This window comes from Apodemus sylvaticus, chromosome 23, assembly GCF_947179515.1.
Source record: "Apodemus sylvaticus chromosome 23, mApoSyl1.1, whole genome shotgun sequence".
NCBI classification, from domain to species: domain Eukaryota; kingdom Metazoa; phylum Chordata; class Mammalia; order Rodentia; family Muridae; genus Apodemus; species Apodemus sylvaticus.
The window spans coordinates 55,897,648-55,913,717 of record NC_067494.1 but is presented as its reverse complement, the minus strand read 5'-3'; the positions used below and the strand labels follow the sequence as shown (position 1 = coordinate 55,913,717).

The window sequence follows — 16,070 nt, the reverse complement described above, 5'->3', positions numbered from 1 at the left end:
AAATTCAGAAAGCCAGAGTCCCATCCCCAACACACAAAAATGACAAGTCAAAACAAAAGCCTGAAAATTTGACATGGGGAGAGACATTTAAAGAACTTGGATTTTTGGGGGAAAAAAATGTCTCAGGAAGTCAATGAATTTATCTCGAGCTGCGTGGCTTTCACCACTAGACGGCGGTGTTGCCATTTTCCTAGCTCAGGCGTTTGTCTTCAGTGACTCAAAAGTGCTTTGAGATAAAAACAGACTTTACTAAACCAGCATAACAACTAAGAATAATAAACATATTTACCCTTTATCAAGAAACTTCTCTCTACTATAGAGACCACAACAAAAAAACTATAGTAATCAAAATGCAGACTTGTGGTCATTATGGGGGAGGTCATTATAAATATTGTTTTGTTTATACTGTCCATTATAATAACTACGATCACTTTGCCCTGGCAATTCGATGCTGCCACCTGGCCCTTGTTACCTCGGGGCCCAATTAAACCCATTGCATTCAGTTTATCCAATTGAGCAGCAGCACCTCCAACCCTAAGGCCTGGCACAAGGAAAAGGGCAAGAACAAAACTCTTCAAATGTGCTGGTGCCGACTCTCACCAGTTTTTGTCTAGAGATACTAAGAGCAATTAGCCATCAAGATCAGTTTTCTTATTTTTCCCAAAATTGTAGAAAACTTCATATACTGGGTCACCTAATTCATTGCCAGTCACAATTGATGGATTAAGATCATCAAAGGCATTTCCTTCTCTAAGTTTGAAATATAGTTTCCACGCTAGGCCTTCTAGGGTTTTCCCGCGATCCCAGGAGAGAGAGAGTATCTGGAGAGATTTCAGTAGCTGAAGGTGCAGGTGAACTAGAAGGTGCTGGCAAATTATTAAACCGAGTCCTGGCTGTTCTGGAACTCACTCTGTAGACCAGGCTGGCCTCGAACTCAGAAATCCACCTACCTCTGCCTCCCAGAGCACTGGGAATACAGGCGTGTGCCACCACCGCCCGTCTCCGATTTCAGATTCTTAAAACATTCATTCTTATACTTCTGCTCCTCTAGAATCAATCCAGGTACCAACTTCTGTCTTAGGATTCTCTAGAGTTACAGAACGTATGGAATGTCTCTCTATATATTAAGGGAATTGATTGTAATGACTTACAGTCCAACTAACCCAACAATGGGAAGCCGCAAATGGAAAGCCCAAGATTCTAGTAGTTGCTCTAGTAGTCCCACTCGGCTAGTTGTTTAATCTGGTCTTCTGTGAAAGTAGGTTTCCACAGATGTGCTGGCGAGTGAGTGAATTCTCCTTCTTCCAATGTCTTTATGTAGTTCTCCGGCAGAAGGTGTGGCCCAGATTAAAGGTGTGTGCCTCCACCACGCCTGGATTTAGAACTTGCTTTGTCCCAGGCCTAGAAATCAGAGATCTTCCTGCCTCGGCCTCCTGGAATTAAAGGCGGGTATTACCTTGCCTGGGTCTAAGATTTTCATGGCCGCTGTGCCTCAAGATCTCCTTGTGAAGATCCATGTAGAAACCTATCTTCCAGCTTCAAGATTTGAATCACAGGTATGCCCTCCATTTCTAAATTGTAGTTCATTCCAGGTGTAATCATCTGACAACCAGAAAAAGCCACCACAGAGGCCAAACATGGCTCTGGGATGGAGAACTAGAGAATAAAATTTTGCAATTATTCTGGAAGTTCTAAAAAAAAAAAATGAATAAATGCAGGAAAACTACTCTGTGACCCTATTTGAGCACTGATGTGTGACACCATCCCCGTGGAAACAATAACAATCAACTAGTTACCACAGATAAAGAACCAAGAAAAACTAAAGTTGGGAATCAATAAAGTCCAACTTGGTGAGCCAGTGAGATTTCTGTTAGGTTTCTTCTTTAGGGATGCTTTCTCTGCACAAATGTCTCTGCCCTATGTGTTTTCCCGGTGCCTGCAGAGGCTAGCAGAGGACATTGGATGTCCTGGAGTCGAGGTTACAGATTGGGTGCCCATGTGAGGGTGCTAGGAATTCAAAGTAAGTCTTTGAAAGAACCAACAGTGTTCTTGACCACTAAGTCATCTCTAAATCCCATTGGAGCAGTGAGTTTTACTGGGGTGACTTAAAAGAGTGTGGGCGAGTGGTTACTGATAGAAGCATGAAGGACTGAAAGACAGCTGCCTCACCCTGTGAGGGTGTTATGTAATGAAGCTGCAAACCTGGGGATCACCGCACAGCTTTCAGGCAGCTCAGCTGAGGTGGGAAGTGTGTCTTTCAAGTCACTCACGGCCTTCGCCAGTCATCCTGTGTTGTCTGCTTCACGGCTCCTCTGACTGTGTTCTGGGAAGCTCATCGTGTCTGATAGTATCAGCAGTCCATACTAATTATATATTAGTATACTCCCTGAGGCAGGAGGGTACAAATGAAGCTTTCTGTTTTCTGGGACTTCCTGAAAGGATTAAGTCATCTATTTCTGAGCTATTCAGGAGTTTCTTTGTAGGATGTACTATTTCAAGTCTTCTCATTAAATTGCTTTACCTCTCTTTTAATATCCCCTGTTTTAAGGAGTTTCCTCTAGGTCGGAATGTTTAGTCTCAGAGGATGCTGATATACAACATTCACTCCTGGGCATAGCTTCCAAGGTCTTTCCATCTTAAAACTCATCACTTGCCCATCATGTTCTAAGAGGCCAGGTCTTTTGCATTGAGACTCCATCTTAGAAAACCTGGCCTAAGGTTAAACTCAAGTTAACTAACAGATTGGTACCTCCACCAGTTTCCAGGTTACTCCCCAACAAGACCTGTGCCTATCATCAGTTTCCAAATTACCCTCCAACCAGATTTGCATCTAACACCAGTTTCCAGTTTATTCCCCAACAAATCTACAACCACCCCCACCCCCAGGTTACAAGCCTACTCCTAGCACTTCACTTCCTAATAACTACCAATACTACTACTACTAATAAAAAACCCCCACAAAAGTTCAGTTTATGTTTTGACTCCCAACACCAGCCAATTATGTTAAAGGTCATAATGCCACTCCCCTCCCCCAATCAGTGAATGTCAAGCTAGATACATCCTTCTTGCCTCTATAAATACTTATCTAAAACTAGGCTCAGGGCTCTACCTTCCTGTTGTGTCAGAGTTGGCGGGGAACCCAAGCTGGAGCTTAAATAAAGAGACCCTAATTTGATTATGTCGGAATTTGCTCCTTGATTGGGGGTTTACAAGTGTTTCCTGGCACAACAGTTCATCGCTACTTTATTGACAGTATCTAGGAAATGGTAAAAGCATAGATATCCATCAACTGACAAATGGATAAATGAAAATGTATGTTCTAGCTTCAATCATTCAGTTTTGCATGTTCAAGCAAGATTACATATGGAAGCCAAGAAGCTAGAACTGGACCATTAGTGGAGAGATGCAGGAAGAAAGGGTGGATAATAGAAAACAGGTGACATGAAATCAGAGAGTGGGAACACTGGGAGCTGAATGGTCCAAATACGGAGTGAAGTGGTGGTGAGGAAAGCGGGTTGCAGAAAGGTCAACTGAGTGAGATGCCCATGAATGAGCTACATGGGAACCTATCATTTTGAAACCAAACTAAGCTATAAATTACAAGGACAGTAGAACACATGTACCATAAAAGAACGGGACATTGGATAATGTGTGCTAAATGTTTAACTGGGAATGGGGTCAAGAAGGAAGGATTAGCAGGTGGGTTAACCAAACAGAAGGGTGTATGAAGAAGCCTATGAAACCTTAACTATGTTACAAGTTAGTAGGAAATATAATTTTAAAACCTGTGAATATAGGTATCCCATATGGGTAAATGAAGCAGCTTCCAGACACCACAGCGATGAAATGAAACACTCTGTATCAGGTACTGGTCATCTGCCTAGTACTTTCTAGTCAGGGAGGTTCCAGAAGTGCTCCAAAGAAAGAGGTGCTTTTCCTTGATTAGCATAAGTACATGGTGTTGCTGAATACAGCTAACATTTTGGTTGCAAGATAAAGAGCAATCTTGAACTTACTACAAAGTTCTCCCTGCTAGCTAGGTTTTGGAACACTGCAAGTTCCTGTGAGGGCTGCTGGCAGAGAAAAGTTGTCATTAGTCTGGGCTCTGCATCCTACAATACCAACCTGTAAGCCAGTATGTGTATACTTAATACTGACCATCACTCATTATGGGCATAACTAACCTCTCTCTTGTTGGATCTGAGGCCTGTTCCATAGCAGGGAATTTATGCCTGGAACTCTAAACATGGTCTAAAAATCATAGATTAGGATGTATAACTCTAAGGGCAGAACCTATTGATGTTTTATTAATGATCATGTTGTGCATCTGCCATCTAAATATTTGAGTTTGTAATTATTAATTTGTTCTACTCTTGTCTTTGTCATCCTAATATCCAGTAAAATAGACTTTCGACTCAAACTTATGAAGGAAGATGGGAAGGGAAAATTCATATTCAAAGGAAAAAATTGACCAAGAGAAAGTCTCAATTCTGAACATCTATGCCAAAAATGCAAGGGCACCCACATTCATAAAAGAAACGTTACTAAAGCTCAAATACACATTGAAACCCACACAATAATAGTGTGAAACTTCAACATCCCACTCTTACCAGTGGACAGATCATTGAAACAGAAACTAAACAGAGACACAGAGAAACTAATAGAGGTTATGAACCAAATGGATTTAACAGACATGTGTTGAACATTTCATCCTAAAACCAAATAGACCTTCTTCTCAGCACTCCATATTACCTTTTCCAAAATTTACCATATACAATTGGATACAAAAATACAAGCTTCACACATACAAGAAGATTGAAATAATCCTATGCATACTATCAGATCACCGTGGATTAAGGTTAAACTTCAATAACAACAAAAACAACAGAAAACCCACATACCCATGGAAACTGAATAACTCTCTACTTAATAGCTTGGTCAGGTAAGAAAGAAAGAAATTAAAGACTTTTTAGAATTCAATGGAAATGAAGGCACAACATACCCAAACTTATGGGACACAATGAAAGTAGTGCTAAGAGGAAAATTCACAGCACTAAGTGCCCTGGTAAAGAAACTGAAAAGATTTTACACTAACAACAGAGTACCTGAAAGCCCTAGAACAAAAAGAAGCAAAACACACTCAAGAGGAGTAGAAGGCACAAAATAGTCAAACTCAGGGCTGAAATCAACCAAATAGAAACAAAACAACAACACAAAGAATCAACAAAACCAAAAGCTGGTTCTTTGAAAGAATCAACAAGATAGATAAACCTATAGCCAAACTAACTAAAGAGCTTAGAGACAGTATCCAAATTAACAAAATCAGAAATGAATAACAGAAACCAAGGAAATTGAAAAAATAATCAGATACTACTACAAAAGCCTATATTAGACAAAACTGGAAAATCTAGATGAAATGGGTAATTTTACAGACAGATACCACATACCAAAGTTAAATCAAGAGCAGGTAAACTATCTAAACAGACCCATATTCCCTAAATGAATAGAGGAAATCATTAAAAACCTCCCAACCAAAAAAAGCTCAGGGCCAGATAGCCTTAGTGCAGAATTCTACCAGATCTTCAAAGAAGAGCTAATGCCAACTCCTCAAACTATTCCATAAAATAGAATCAGAAAGAACACTACTTAATTTATTCTTTGAAGTCATACTTACTCTGATACCTAAACCACACAGAGATCCATCAAAGAAAGAGAACTTCAGACCAATTTCACTTATGAATAACAATGCAAAAATACTCAATAAAATTCTTGCAAAATGAAATTCAAGAATACATGAAAATGACCATTCACCATGATCAAGTAGGCTTCATTCCAGGGATGCAAGGTTGGTTCTATATACAAAAATCCATTAACATAATGTAATTCACTATATAAACAAACTCAAAGAAAAAAAATCACATGATCATCTCGTTAGATGCTGAAAAAGCATTTGACAGACTACAACACCCTTTCATGTTAAAAGTATGGGAGAGTGTACTGGCTGGTTTTGAGTGTCAACTTGACACAGGCTGGAGTTATCACAGAGAAAGGAGCTTCAGTTGGGGAAGTGCCTCCGTGAGATCCAGCTGTGGGGCATTTTCTCAATTAGTGATCAAGGGGGAGGGCCCTTGTGGGTGGTGCCATCGCTGGGCTGGTGTTCTTTGGTTCTATAAGAGAGCAGGCTGAGCAAGCCAGAGGAAGCAAGCCAGGAAAGAACATCTCTCCATGGCCTCTGCATCAGCTCCTGCTTCCTGACCTGCTTGAGTTCCAGTCCTGACTTCCTTTAGTGATGAACAGCTATGTGGAACTGTAAGCTGAATAAACCCTTTCCTCCCCAACTTGCTTATTGGTCATGATGTTTGTGCAGGAATAGAAACCCTGACTAAAAGAGATTAGGAATTCAAGGCCCATACCTAACCAAAACTAAATAGCAAACCAAAATAAAAACAATTTACAGCAAACCAACAGCCAATATCAAATTAAATGGAGATACTTAAAGCAATCCCACTAAAATCAGGGACAAGATAAGGATACCCACTCTCCCCATGTCTATTCAATATAGTACTCAAGGTTCTAGCAAGAGCAATAAGAAAACAAAAGGACATCAAGGGAATACAAATTGGTAAAGAAGTTAAGGTATCACTATTTTCAGATGATATGATAGTGTACAACACCATCCTGCGAACCATCACATTCTTAATGTTCAAAGTTCTTAGTGATCAAGCAAATGCTGGTCAAAACAACCCTGAGATTCCTCCTCACACCAATCAGAATGACTAAGATAAAAAAACTCAGGTAACAGCACCAGTTGGCAAGAACGCTGAGAAAAAGGAATACTCCTCTATTGCTGGTAGGAATTGCAAACTGGTACAGCCATTCTGGAAATCAATCTGGAGGTTCTACAGTAAACTGGAAATAAATCTACCTGAGGACCCAGCTATAGCACTCCTTGGCATATACCCAAAAGATGCTCTACCATGCTCCAAGGGCAAATGCTCTATTATGTTAATAGTGGCATTATTTTTGATAGCCAAAAGCTGGAAACAACCCAGATGTCCCACAATGGAAGAATAGATACAGAAAATGTGGTTCATTTACACAATAGAATACTACTCAGCTATTAAGAAAAAGGACATCATGAGTTTTGTAGGCAAATAGATGGAACTAGAAAATATCCTCCTGAGTGAGGTATCTCGGATCCAAAAGGACATGCATTATATGTACTCACTAATAAGTGGATATTACCCAAAAATGTACAGAATACCCGGGATACAATCCATAGAACTTAAGAAGGTTAACAAGCCAAAGGGCCCAAGTGAGGATGCTTCAATCCTACTTGGGAGGGAGAAGAAAGCTGAGGTCAAAGGGAGGAAGGGATCTGAATGTGAGAGAGGAGAGGTAGGTAGGGAAAAGGGGAACTAGATCAGGCATTGGGGTGTCTGTGTGTGTGTGTATGGGGGGGGGGGTACAGTTGTGAAGAGTGGAGGACCAGCAGAATAAATGGAAATATGCAACCTCAGGGCTTGGGAGGTGGAGGGGGAGACCCTCTAGATTGTACCAGAGACCTGGGATGTGAGACACTCTCAGGACTCTAAGGGAGGGACCTTAGATGAAGTGCTTAACATTGGAGAGAGGGAACTGGTAGAGTCCACTTCCAATAAAAAAGACAGGGCATCAAGTGGAAGGGTGGGGTTACCATCCCACAGTCAAAAGCTCTGACCCAGAATTGTTCCTGTCTAAAAGAACTGCAGGGACAAAAATGGACAAGAAACTGAGGGAAAGGAGGCCAAATTGGGCCCCATCTCAAGGGGAGGCTCCAAGGCCTGACCCTATTTCTGATGCTATGATGTATTTACAGACAGGAAACTAGAATGGCTGCACTCTGAGAGGCCCAGCAAGCAGCTGACTGAGGCAGAAGCAGATACTTATACCCAACAAATGTCCTGAAGTTGGGGACCCCTGTAGTTGAATTAGGAAAAGGCTAGAAGAAGTTGAGGAGGATGACCCCATAGGAAGACCAAGAGTCTCAACAAACCTGGATCCCCAAGATCTCTCAAACTCTGAGCCACTAACCAGGAAGCATACTGTAGCTGGTCTAAGGCCCCTCCAACACATACAGCAGAGGACTGCCTGGTTTGGCTTCAATGAGAGAAAATGCACCTAGCCCCTTAGAGACTTGAGGCCCCAGTGAACGGGGAGGCCTGGTCAGAGGTGGGGGTGGGGGTGGGGACATCCTGTTGGAGACAGGGGAGGGAAAAATGGGATGAGGAACTCTCAGATGGCAGAACATGAGGGGGATAATGACTGTACTGTTAAAAAAAAAAAGGATTAAATAATAATAAAAAAGTTCCAGAAACAGCTGTGGCTTTTACCCCAGAAGACAGCAACGACCATGGGTTCTATCACTAGGGGATAGCACCCTCCATGGACTCTACTCTAGAGGACAGCAGTGGTGAGTTCTTCCTCAGAAACAGAAAATACTATGTATTCTATCATAGAATACCATAATGAGTTACCCTGGGGACAGCAGTGACCGTACAGCTTACCTCAGGAACTGCAGATTGCATCTCCTGTGCTTCAGCATCTCACCCAGAAGCATCATCTGTCCCGTGTTTTCCTCCTGGACAGATCCTGTCAGAGTCAAGTGAGTCAGTGTTTCATTTTGTTTTGTTTTGTTTTTGTTTGTTTGTTTTTTGTTTTTCTACAATGAGAGCCAGACATACATCCCGGTAAGCAGTCATAAGGGAGACATCTCTTGTATTGTGAAATAAAACTAGATGCGATTCTGCCAGCAATTCAAAGATAAAGGTTGTCCCTTCCCCCTCCAGCACTGAGTTGGGCTTTTCAGCCTCTGTGCTCAGCCTGTGACATTCCTGGCGTTTGTTCGTTAGAGAACAATACAGGCTGTTGCTCACACCAGGAAGCCCGCGGAAGTATTCCGGATGTGCTAGACTTGAAGTATACTGATCTTAGCAGGTGACCTGCTGAGATTGGAGCCAGCTAGTTTTCAGACTTCACCTTGAAGCCTGGGAGGAGGGGGGTCCTTGCAAGCTATATATCATTGGTCTTGATCCACAAATGTCATCCTGACTCAGTTCTCTTTCACCACCCCCCATAAATCCCCAGGATTCTCTTCCAGGTCTCCGGTTCACCTGTTGTTGCAGGCAGCAACAAAAGGTCTTGATTTCTAAAATGTGTGGATTTGGATTTTTATATAAATACACACATGGGACTATTTGGGAAGATATAAGGGACTAGGTGGAAAAGGGGGCACACAGCAGAGGGTAGTAGGGGTGAATATGGACAAAGTAACTGGTATATTCAATTGGAAATGTCATTATGAAACCAACTTTGTGCAATGAATACATGCTAGTAATTTTTATTTTATTTTATGTGTATAGATGTTTTGCCTGCATGTGTCTGTTCAATGGACAAATGTTTGGTGCTTGCCAAGACCAAAGAGTAAATTGTATTCCCTGTTATTGGAGTTACAGAGAGTTGTAAGCTATGGGTGCTGAGAACTGAACCTGGGTCCCTCTTTCAAGAGTAGTTAGTAGTCCAAACTGCTAAACCATCTCTGCAGGTTCAATAATAACATTTAATTAAAAAGTTTCACCAAACTTTACCCTGCTGGCACACCTTCACAGATACAGAAATCACTATGCAAGCTACTGGGGTGGGTGGGGTCAGACATCAATGGTCTTACCCAGTGCTGGACTGTGGATGCTTCAATGCCAATCTGTCAGGTAAGATGTGGTAATATTAGATTTGAAGTATGATCATGGTAGAGAATCTCATGCCTCACACTGTAATCTTAGTCAAAAGCCCATGGCTGGGGAGTCATAAACCTACGGTAGAATGTGATGTTGCTTTTCTAAATTGCCATGCTATCAAATTATCTTCTAAATATTTTACTTTTATTCCTAGAAACCTGGGCTGCTCTTAACTTTGGTCAGAGAAGCTTCTTTTTGCATAAATAGTCAAAGTGCTAAGCTCTAAATGGGACATCTATATTAACTCCACCATACCAAAGCCTGAGAAACATCACAACAGAACAACAGAAAGCATATAAGGGTGGAGGAATTGAAAATACTATTGGGTGCCATTTTCTGGACTTGGCGTGGCTATCCAGTCATGAACATACAGCAGCTGTGTTCAACTGTGCAAGGCCTATATAATACCAAGTCAGCCAGAATTCCAGGTAGATGGGAGAGATGATCCCAAGGTCATACCCCTTACTGAGAAATTATTGACAGTTATTAGTTTTGGAGAGAGGGAGAACTTTGAGGTTGACCTGTAAGGGTCCCTGATTTGCTGAGAATGATACCTCAGACTCAGATAGTATGTAAATGCAAAGAATGTTTTATTCTACAGAAGTCCAGCAGGCTGAAATCTCCCGTTGCCAAGACAGACAATCAAGTAAGCTTGAAGGCTAGTGTTAAAGCACTTTGGAATTATGAGGTAGATGAGCTTTACCTTACCCTATCTGTAGGCACTCTGGAAACACTATTGGTACTTGAAGACTAGAACCCTTTTTTTTTTCCTATTAGTAATTGACTTGCTTGGGCTTGCCCAGTTCTTAGGCTTTAGTCCCCTTAACTGCCATTTTGAAGTCTGTCATAGAATCAGCCTAGCCTTCCCAGACCTAGAACGTCTGACCCTTCAGACTGTACCTCCCAAGAGCTTCGATTATAGGCATGCAGGACCATGACCTATTTGTGTGAATACTGAAGATGGAACCCAGGACCTTGTGGATGCTAGGAAAACACTGTACCAATTGAACTAGATCCCTAAACAAGGGGAGAAATATAAAATATGAAAATAATATTTAGATGAATGCTAAGTTTATTATGCGTATTATTGAGACAGGGCTTCCCTATGATGTCGAGGCTGACCTTAGAGTCCTGAGTTGTATTATATTTGTCTGTGCCTCCTGAGTAGCTGACACTATAGGTATGCATCTCCATACACACACAAAAGTGTTTCTTGAGCAGATTCTTGACTGCTTTATACACTATGAACATCGATAGATAATGCTTTTGTATATGAAGACTGGATGAATGGTAACTATGCTGGAAAACTGGCAACCGCTTCCCACTGACCTATGAACCAAATCCAAAATCTTCATTTAACCTGAAGTTGCTTCTAGGAGCTTATGAAAGCAATGACCTTCACTGTGTCATTTTTCATATGTTATATTTTCATTCATATATCTACTACCCTTCTCATCCCACCAGATAGACGCTCCCTTCCTCTTACCCCATGTAGACCTACTTTCTGCTTTCATCTCATATACACTATTGTGCTCTTTTCTCCCTCCCTACTTTTAGGTCTCTTCCTCCCTTCTCATAGTCACTTTTCTAGATGCATATACCTGTGTTTGTGTTTATATAACATGTATATTTTAAAACCTGCAGTCTGAGAAAAAAGTGATATTTGTCATCCTGAGACTAGCTGATTTTGCTTAGCATATTGTCTCCTTATAGATATTATTATGTATTTGTCTAGAGAGTAATAGACAGATACATATGGCATGAGACAGAATTCTGAATTATTTCAGGGGAAGGAAGGGAGTCACCCAAATTGAGAAGGAAACTCAGGACAAAGCAATGAGAAAGAGAGATTAATCAAAACAGTATAATGGCTCATTATAAAAGTGACATGAAAGCCAGTATTCTGTATGTTATGTTTTAAAAATAATACAAAAGCTAGGCATGAATTCAGTTGTTAAAAGGTGTTTGTCTACCATGCATGAAGTTCTAGGTTAGAGCCCAATTGCTGCACATCTCAGGATACTTACACATACCTTTAATTGTAGCATTCAGAAGGGAAAGGCAAGACAAGGTCTGCATGGTCAGCCTTGCATAGTGAGTTTTGGACCAGTCTTGGGTATATGCGATCCTGTCTCAAAAGAAAAGGTTGATATTGCCAACTAAATGATTTTCAAGTCAGTTGTGGTAGTTGCATGCCTTTAATCATTGCACTTTGGAGGAACGTCTCTAAATTGGAGGCCAGCCTGATCTACATAGAAAGTTCTAAGCTAGATAAGGCTACATACTGAGAACCTATCTCAAAAACAAAAAAAAAAAATACTACTATTAATTTTATTTCTGGCTATAGAGGTGGCTCAATGGTAAAGACTAAGTGCTGTACTTCTAGCAAACTGGAGTTCAGTTCCTAGCATTCACCTTATATAGCTCAGAGCCTGTAGCTGTTGTGCAACAATGGCCTTATAACAGTAATACCCTCTCTGGCTTCCATGGGACTGCACTCAGAATACACACACACACACACACACACACACACACACACCCCACAAAAATAAAAATATTACAATAAATCTTTTAAAAATGTATTCTCCACAGCTCAATGCAGTTCTATTGTACAGTCTGTTTATCCATTCATCCATTAATGGACCTCTAGGTTATATTCTTTTTTTAAAAAATTTAACTGTTTTTAAAGATTTATTTATTTTATGTATATGAATGTACTATAGCTGCCTTCAGACACACCAGATAAGGGCATCGGATCCCATTACAGATGGTTTGAGTCACTATATGGTTACTTGGAATCGAACTCAGGATCTCTGGAAGAGCATTCAGTGCTCTTAACGGCTGAGCCATCTCTCCAGCCCCTAGTCTATATTCTTTAAGATCTGTTTTTATTGATGTACCCAACTGCAGATACCTAAATATGTACTTAACCAACACTCTTAAGACAATTCCTCTTTGCTAGGACAAAATATGAAAATTTTTTCACAACTTTTAGTTGTTTCATTAGTAACTCACCAAGATCTGCAGGATTTACCTTCTCTAAAATCCCTGTGGTAACTCTTTCTTTCCAACGACAGGGGTTGAAATTCCCTCTGTGGATTTCTGCTAGCTGAACTCCATTGGCTGGGTCCACTGTCATCTTGGGGACATGTTTCCACTTATCTGGCAGAGAACACTTCTTTAATATGAACGGATGAGTTAGACATGGTGGATGATGACACCAGTAATTCCAGTCCTGGGAGGCTGAGGTAAGGGGATTGACCAGCCTAGGCTATATGGTAAGTTACTGTCTCAAAAAGAGGAAAGCTGAGGAGATAGTTAAGTACTTGCTGTGAAGACTTGAGTACCTGAGTCTGATCCTTTATAGTTTTCTAAAAAGTCAAGCATTGTCATGCACATTATCTCAGCACTGGAGAGGTGCAGAGGGAGGATCCCAGGGGCTCTACGGACACTCAGCCTGTCTACTTGCTGCTGAGCTTCTGGACAATGGGAAATTCTGTTTCATAAACCAAGTATGGTGCCTGAATAGCAACATTCAAGGTTGTCCTTTTGCACCCTGTCAGAGAGAGAGAGAGAGAGAGAGAGAGAGAGAGAGAGATCTCATAAAACACATTCCCCATCTTCATTTCTCTGAATTCCCTCCATTTCCTCCTCATCAGGCCTTCCCTACTTGATGTGCTGTTTGCTTGAAGTCACTGAGTATAATCACTGTATATGGGTGTGGGATAATGCACCGGAGTGCAGGTTACCTCTCAGGAGCAGCATGCCTGGAGAAAACTGGAATCTTTCTACCCCAGAAGTCATCACCTGCCAATAGCTCCTCAGCTATGAAGTGGCAACAAGAGCTCCTCTCATCTATGCTAGGAGTTTACCTGGCTTAGTCTTTTAATGGTCTGATGATTAGTTTTCCTCAATCTAAATCCCTCATAAGATCATGACCATGTGATGGAAATGAACAAGAACTTGGGACTTTACCTTCTGAAGATGGCTGAAAATGTCCTCTGCTGTCTTAAAAGCTTTATGATTTGTTTGTTTAGTTGGTTTTTAAGTGGAATATTTTGTTTTTACAGTTCTACACATGTGGACCATACGTACCTTTCACCCCCACCTTCCAGTCTACCCCTTTTGACAAGACTTTTTCATTTATTTTGTGATCCATCAAGGTTAATCAAGGCCATCTGTCAGACTACAGGTTTGGAGCTGTGTTAAAGCCTGGTGGGCTCAGCAGAGGAGACACACTAAGGATAATAATTCCCCTTCTCCTAAAGTCCTCCCATAGACAGCAGAGGTAAAGGGTGGGGCCCTGTGAGCCTCTCCCCTTCCTAGACTTGTTTGTAGAGCCACTCCTGTTGGTTCAGTTGTGTGATTCATCCTCAGGTTGGAGAACTGCCATTTCACTGAAGTCTGTAGCAGGGACTTTGCTTCCATTTTGATGGTCAGCCAGACCCTGACACATAGCAGCCTGGCCGAGAACATTCTTGGGAATGATGGAGTGTAAAACCTGTGTGAAAATTTAAGCTATCCTGATTGTAAACTGCAGACCCTGGTGTATGTATTCTCTACCTGCAGTCATTGGAGCGATGTGTGTGTGTGTGTGTGTGTGTGTGTGAGTGTGTGTGTGTATACATGTGCTTGGGTAGGATATACCACAAATATTATGCTAATGACTTTCCAGGTGAGAGTGATAGAATATAAAAAATGATATTGGCTGGGGATGAATCCTAGCGGTAATGGTTATATATAGCATTAGTAAAGCCTTGACTTCAATATTTTCACCATTATAGAATATGTGATGTTAATATTCTATAGGGAATTGAGAGGAAGATTTTATTTCCATATCTGACTTCCTTTTTGGTTATGGTTTTGTTTAAGATGGTATCCTATGTATCTGATTAGAGTTTGCCTTGAATTCGCTGTATAAGAGAAGATGACTTTGAACTCCTGATCCTCCACCTAGCAAGTACCTAGATTATAAGAATGTGTCACCATGCCTTGTTTTTTGTTTTCTTCTTCTTCTTTTTTTTTTTTTGTAAAGAATGACCCACTGAGTCCAATTAGTACTGCTGACATGAATTCAGGTGTGGGATCATTGACCTGGGGCATAAACAACCTACCAATAGACCCTTTCCAAATAATAGTGACTGTCCCTCCCCTAGCAGCCATTAACTACCTATAATAGCTTCTAGCTAGTGATAGGTCCTCAGAAACCCTTCCTCATATATGTATATTTTTGCTTGACTGGTTTTCTGTAACTAACCAGAGTTGCTATGACTTCATGTGAGCTGCAGCCATGTCATGTCCAGAAGACACTGTTTCACAGTACTCCTCCCCATTATCCAGCTCTTTTGTCATTTTAGTGGTTTTTTTTTTTTAATGAGACAGAATCTCACAGTGTAGCCCAGGCTAGCCTCACACTCAAAACAATTCTCCTTCCTCAGAATCTCAAGTGCTGTGCTACCAAGCCAAGCCTGACATCTTCAAATCTGTGTCCTTCTCACTATGTAACATAAAGTATACTTGGTTGGGTAGAGGTGGAGTCAACTTGTTGACAAGCTTGAGAGGACCCTGATTTTCATTCTGGAATGTATAGGATCCCAGTCAGATAGAAATGATTTATTGAATGCATACCCTAATACTGGTCAGAGTAGAAGCACAATTAGATTATTCCCTATCTGACTGATACATGTGTTTCTGTGTTTTCTGGAGTGACTCCTAGACCACACTTATACTTTCTTATACTTTGTACTTGTACTTATACTTTCTCAGGACAATAAATCACACGGTTTTCTAAGAATCTTTACATTGTAAAAGTTCATCATAAATAAAATGAGAAGTTTCAGCAGAGACGTTTAAATGAGTATCCATTAAGACTAGTATTTAATTAAACATTCATTATCTGTCACTAGTTCAACATGGTTATTAAAAGTGTAAAATAATAACTCTTATAAGTTAGCAGTTTTGTCAAGAGGGAAATCATCTATCTTGTGTATTATTAGTTTTGAAGTTCTTCATAGATAAATCCAGTTTATATTTTAATTTCTGTTCTTGCATCTACAATAAAATTGTCCATTCCCAGTTTATGACCATTAGTTATTAACATGGTTTCAAGCTAGGCTAGAAGGAATGTTTTCCTTGATCATAAGTTTGTTCCAAGCCTGTTTTATTCAATTAGCTTGTGACACAGGAAGGAATACAGAACTCTAGTTGCAGTTTTTTATATAGAGAGATCAAAGTTACTTGTATAAAATTAGAAATTCTAGAATCATTATTAGGAATTATGATATCATTAATTCAGCT

The 16,070-nt window shown here is 40.6% G+C and overlaps 1 protein-coding gene across 1 annotated transcript in view; it reads right to left on the bottom strand.

Moving 5' to 3' along the window:
- Positions 1-16,070, bottom strand: part of LOC127674115 (zinc finger protein 54-like) — a 77,909-nt gene that overhangs the window by 38,258 nt on the left and 23,581 nt on the right. The gene's annotated exons all lie outside the window — the stretch shown is intronic.